A 6,000-nucleotide genomic window follows, 5' to 3' on the forward strand; every position below is an offset into this window, starting at 1 on the left:
CCAATCACAATTTGCGGTTTCTATTTATTTCAAACTCATTGTTTACTATACCGTAAACAATCCACGTGTATAACTAACGTAACTTGAACAACGACACCATAACCAAGTTATTCAAGTTATACGTTACATGAACTTAATCAACCAAATACTCTAAATTATCCAACAATCCTCCCCCATTTAGAGTATTCTAAAAGATAATAAGCACTAAACATCATCAAAACAAACATCTCATGCGTAAATGAAAGTGTATAAAACTTGAACTTTCATATAGTAAAGTACACATTCCAAGTATCCGTATCCAATTGGTGTCGATAACGATTGAACCAATTTCAATACATAATGGAAACCCGAAGATACAATACACACAAGATAAATATTACTTAAACTCATTATAAACCGACACATAAAGCCTTGTGTCCATATCTATTCATAAGTGTATCAAAGCTATGCCCCAATAGCTCCTTGAAGCGGCTAAACTTCACACTTACATAGGTAGATCTCTAAAATACATGCTACTGTGAAAAGCATAAACAAGAGACCTATTAAGTTATACAACCTCCTTATACAACACAGTTATAGAACTATAAACTTAGGATGAATAAAAGTTCTACAATCATCTAAATGAAGAAATTAATCTTATTGAACTTAAGACCCAACGTCATATTGGGCGTTAAGTTAAGATTCCCTCATTCGTGATTCTCGAGGGGCTCCAATCCTAAACCGATTGCCATCCTCTTTACATTATCTCTAGCCAAGGCCTTTGTAAAACAATCCGCTAGATTATACGTTGTACGTACATAGTCAACAGTGATTACACTATCCTTGATAAGTCCTTGGATGTAGCTATGCCGCACACCAATGTGTCTTGACTTACCATTATAGACTTGACTATATGCCCTTGCCAAAGCAGCATCGTTATCACAATGAATCGCTATGGCGATATCGGTTTTGGCAACAAAGGAATCTCAATCATGAGATTCTTCAACCACTCCGCCTCTTTGCTTGCGGAAGATAAAGCAATGAATTCCGAAGTCATGGAGGAATCCGCTATGCAAGTTTGTTTCTTGGAAGCCCAAGATATAGCACCTCCCCCAAGTAGAAATACCCATCCACTTGTAGAAGAGTGATCCTCTTTATTAGAGATCCAACTTGCATCCGAATACCCTTCTAAAACCGAAGGATACCACTATAGGATAAACCATAGTCCTTGGTTTTTCCTAATACCTTAACACACGACGAATAGCTTGCCAATGTTGTACACTAGGATTACTAGTATACCTACTGAGTTTGCCTACCGCAAATGCGATATCCGGCCTAGTACTCGTCATTGCATACATCAAACATCCAATCACCCTTGAATACTCAAGTTGAGATACAGCACTACCTACATTAGGTAGTAATTTCTCACTAGGGTCCATTGGAGTTGACACAAAAGAGCAACCACTAACATCGAATTTCTTAAGAACCTTTTCATGTAGTGAGATTGAGACAAACTCAATTTACCTTTGCTTCTTTTAATTCTAATTCCTAGAATGACATCCGCCTCCCCCAAATCTTTCATTGAGAACTTAGACGATAGAAAAGATTTAGTCCATTCAACTTGGGATAAATCAGTTCCAAAAATTAGCATGTCATCTACATATAAGCAAATCATAACACCATGACCATTGTCATCAAATTTGCTATATACACACTTATCTGAATTGTTCAATTTGAATCCATTAGACAACACTACCTCATCAAATTTTTGATGCCATTGCTTAGGTGCTTGTTTTAGCCCATACAAAGATCTAATTAGTTGCAAACTTTTGTTCTTGACCTTTGACAACAAATCCAACCGGTTGTCTCATGTAAACCTCCTCATCTAATTCTCCATACAAGAACGCAGTCTTGACATCCATTTGATGGATCACAAGATTATGAATTGCTGCAAGGGCAATCAATAATCTTATAGTGGAGATTCGAGCTACAGGTGCATATGTATCGAAATAATCGATACCCGGCTTTTGAGAAAAGCCTTGTGCCACTAACCGGGCTTTGAACTTGTCAATAGTTCCATCGATTTTCATTTTCTTCTTGAAAATCCATTTGCACCCTATTGGTTTACATTTAGGAGGTAGGTCCGCTAAAACCCATGTGTTATTCCCCATGATTGAGTCCATTTCATCATCAATAGCTTCTTTCCAAAATGAAGCATCTTGAGATTGCATGGCTTCATCATAGTTAAAGGATCCCCTTCCACATTATAGACATATGGAAATTTAGTCAAAACACTATCTCTTGATCCTTCAACCAAATATACATGAAAATCCGGGCCAAAAGATTTCTCTTTCCTAACCCGTTTACTTCTCCTTGGTTGAGTTGATGTAGATGCAACATTTTCATCTAGAATTTGTTCATCTAACTCATGATCATCATTTTGATCAATCTCTTGAATTTCGGTACTTGGAGTTATATCCTTTGGTCTAGGAACCGATGAATATCTATTTTCATCAAAAATTGCATCCCTTGACTCCACAATAGTGTGAACCGACCAAAAGTCGTTTTGTTCTATAACATAGAACCTATAGGATTTGCTATGAGAGCATATCCTATAAAGATGCATTCAACTCCTCTTTCACCTAACTTTTTACGTTTAGGTTCCGGCACTTTCACTATTGCCCTACATCCCCAAACTCTAATGTAACTTAGATTTGGTTTTCTTTTGTACCATAATTCATAAGGGGTAACTTGTTCTTTTTCATAGGAACACGATTAAGATGTAACAAGCGGTTAAAACCGCTTCACCCCAAAAACCATCACTCAAACCCGAGTAGGATAACATAGAATTTACCATTTCTTGTAAAGTTCTATTTTTTCTTTCCGCTACACCATTTTGTTGTGGTGTATAAGCCGCGGTTGTTTCATGTATTATTCCTAAAGCTTGGAAATAACTAGGATTATGAAATTCACCACCTCTATCGGTTCTAAACCGTTTAACCTTGTCACTTAGTTGCAATTCTACTTCATTTTTATAGATCTCAAATTTTTCTAGGGCTTCATCTTTAGTAGACAATAGATATACATAACAAAATCGTGAATGATCATCAATAAATGTTACTATATATTTTTTGTTTCCTAAAGAAGGTGTACTATGAAAATCACAAAGATCACTATGTACCAAATCAAGCAATTTAGTATCTCTTTCCACATTATTAGGGAAAGAACACCTAGTTATTTTGGTAAGCATGCATGTTCTACACTTCTCAATACTTGGATCAAAAGAGGAATTAAATCATCCTTAGCCATAGAATATAATTTTCTATAATTAACATGACCAAGTCTTAAATGCCAAAGAGAAGAATTATCATTAATAACACACACATTGTTACTAAAGCATTTGAAATGCTGAGTTTAAACATACCATTACAAAATAACCAAGTCCAACAAACAAACCACCTTAGATAATATAAATTTGTCCGACTCAAAACCATTTTAAAACCTATTCGATTCAAGATAGCTCCTGACACTAGATTACGCCTAAGTTCCGGAGCAAATACAACATCTCTTAACACTAGAGATTTGCCGGAACTAAAGACCAACTCTACTTGTCCTACACCGAGAACTTGAGCTGTAGAGTCATTCCCCATGTATAGAACTTCTCCATTGTCCACCTCCTTGAAGGTTTTGAATGAAGACCGCTCCTTGCACACATGCCTTGAAGCTCCTGAATCGATATACCATGAACAATCATCCTGTACACAAAAGATTTCAGAAATCATACACATATAATTCAAACTTGAATTACATGAAAGTTGTGTACAAGTACCTTGTTTGGCTTGGGATTGGCTAGACTCGCCTTTCCCTCCACCTTGCTCATTCTTTTTGTTCATTTTCCTCTTCCATAGGAAGCAATCCTTTTTGAAGTGTCCGGGCTTGCCACACTCCCAACAACCACGTTGTTGAACACCTCCACCATTCTTAGGCTTCTTAAATTGTTGCCTTTGGTGAAATTATTAGCCCTCTTCTTAGGATTTGAGTCTTTGAACTTTCCATCCTCCACCATGTTAATGGTAGAAGAATTAGGATTTACCTCCTTTTGTCCATCTTGAACCCGAATGCCCTCTTCAATCCGAAGATGAGCACCCAATTGTTCCACATTTATATCATCTTTCCTATGTTTAAGAGTATTTCTAACATCCTTCCAACTTGGTGGTAATTTGTCTATTATTGAAGATACAATAAAAGTTTCATCCATACTAATATTGTGTTGTTTAAAACTTCCTAAAATCCTTTGAATTTCATGGAATTGTTCCATCACAGGCCTTGTTTCATTCATCTTAAAGTTATTGAAATTACTAACTAAGAACTTCTTACTAGATGCATCTTCGGCCATGTACTTTGACTCAAGGTCATCCCAAAGCATTTTAGCGGATTCATAAAATTGATAAACATCAAATAAAGTGTCAGACATACCGTTTAAAATGTGACCACGACATATATAATCGTCATTCTCCCACTTGTTCCTTCTCCTTGAGGCCTCCAAAGTTTCTCTTCCACAAACTCGGGTTTTGGAGTACTCAAAACATATGCCACCGAAAGAGAAGTGAGAAGAAAATGCATCTTCTTTTGCCATCTACGGAATCCCACACCCTCAAACTTTTCAAGTTTCTGAAAATTCGAAGTCATTTCACGTACCGTAGCCATCTTCAAGAAATATCACTTTTGGATTGTTAGAACTAGAAAAAGGGTTAAGAAGATGATTACTATGAAAGATGAATCTTCTAGGCGTGTGTAGACACTTTCCCAAAAGTGATATTCCGACCCTATACGAAGCACGGGTTGCACGGAATTCAATTTCGAGATACAAAGAAGAACAACAAGAGTCACGCTCGTATGAATCTTGTCAAAATGAGAATAAGTTTTATGATTTTGTGTTTGATGATCAATGTTATCAAAGCTTGAGAGAAAGTGCTTTTTAGAGAGAAAAATATTATGAGAATCTGCTCCCTTTCATCTGTGGTAAACACCACTTTATGCACGCACAAAAAATTAACCGTCAAAAACCGCTGAAACACGCACAAAGCCAGGAGAGACAGGCTCTCGTCGCGAGCCGCGACAGAGCTCGCGAGTCGCGAGCGAGCCTATCGCGAGTCGCGACGAACCTTCGCGAGTCGCGAAGCTTTTAGCCCTGCGCGAATCATGCTATGCGATGCCTCCAGCCTACTGCAGTCTACTGCTTGCTGCTTGTGCGATCATGCGATGCCTTCAGCCTACTGCAGTATACTGCTTGCTGTTTGTGCGAGCATGCCACGCTAATGCTCATGCGATTATGCTGCAGCATGCTTGGCTCAACCCACCAATCACAATTTGCGGTTTCTATTTACTTCAAAACTCATTGTTTACTATACCGTAAACAATCCACGTGTATAACTAACGTAACTTGAACAACGACACCATAACCAAGTTATTCAAGTTATACGTTACCTGAACTTAATCAACCAAATACTCTAAATTATCCAACAGATAACTGTTTAATAATCTATATATCAGACATCTTAAATAGTAGTTGTCTCTACGATTCAAAGAAGATTAATAATTGTTCTTTGTGCCTGGAATTGCGTTTTTGTGTGTTATTATCGTCTTATGTTTAGCCTTAGGCTCTCTTACTGGGCAATTCATGTCCGCTTTAGTTGAATCAATAGATTAAGATATCCCGTGCACGCGCACAGAAGAAGAAGATTCTCCGAATGGCCTATTTTCCGGAATTGAATGCGCCGTGGCGTTTGACACTGAATGAGGCCTTACTATGGCTCTGCCTTGATCAAGAGGACAATAACTAACATGGTGCCTCTGCTTATCGGAGTACAGACTACATAGTTCAGAATGGCGAGACCCCTTGATATTTGTAGCGGTAGAATAAGCCCACGATTTAAGGCTTCGTAACACTTGGCCTTTAACCCTCTTAGCAACTTGGTTTCACAAGAAAAGGCACCTAGTTATTTCATGAAAACAAGTGGA

Source organism: Beta vulgaris, chromosome 4 (genome assembly GCF_026745355.1).
Source record: "Beta vulgaris subsp. vulgaris cultivar EL10 chromosome 4, EL10.2, whole genome shotgun sequence".
In the NCBI taxonomy this organism is placed as follows: Eukaryota; Viridiplantae; Streptophyta; class Magnoliopsida; order Caryophyllales; family Amaranthaceae; genus Beta; species Beta vulgaris.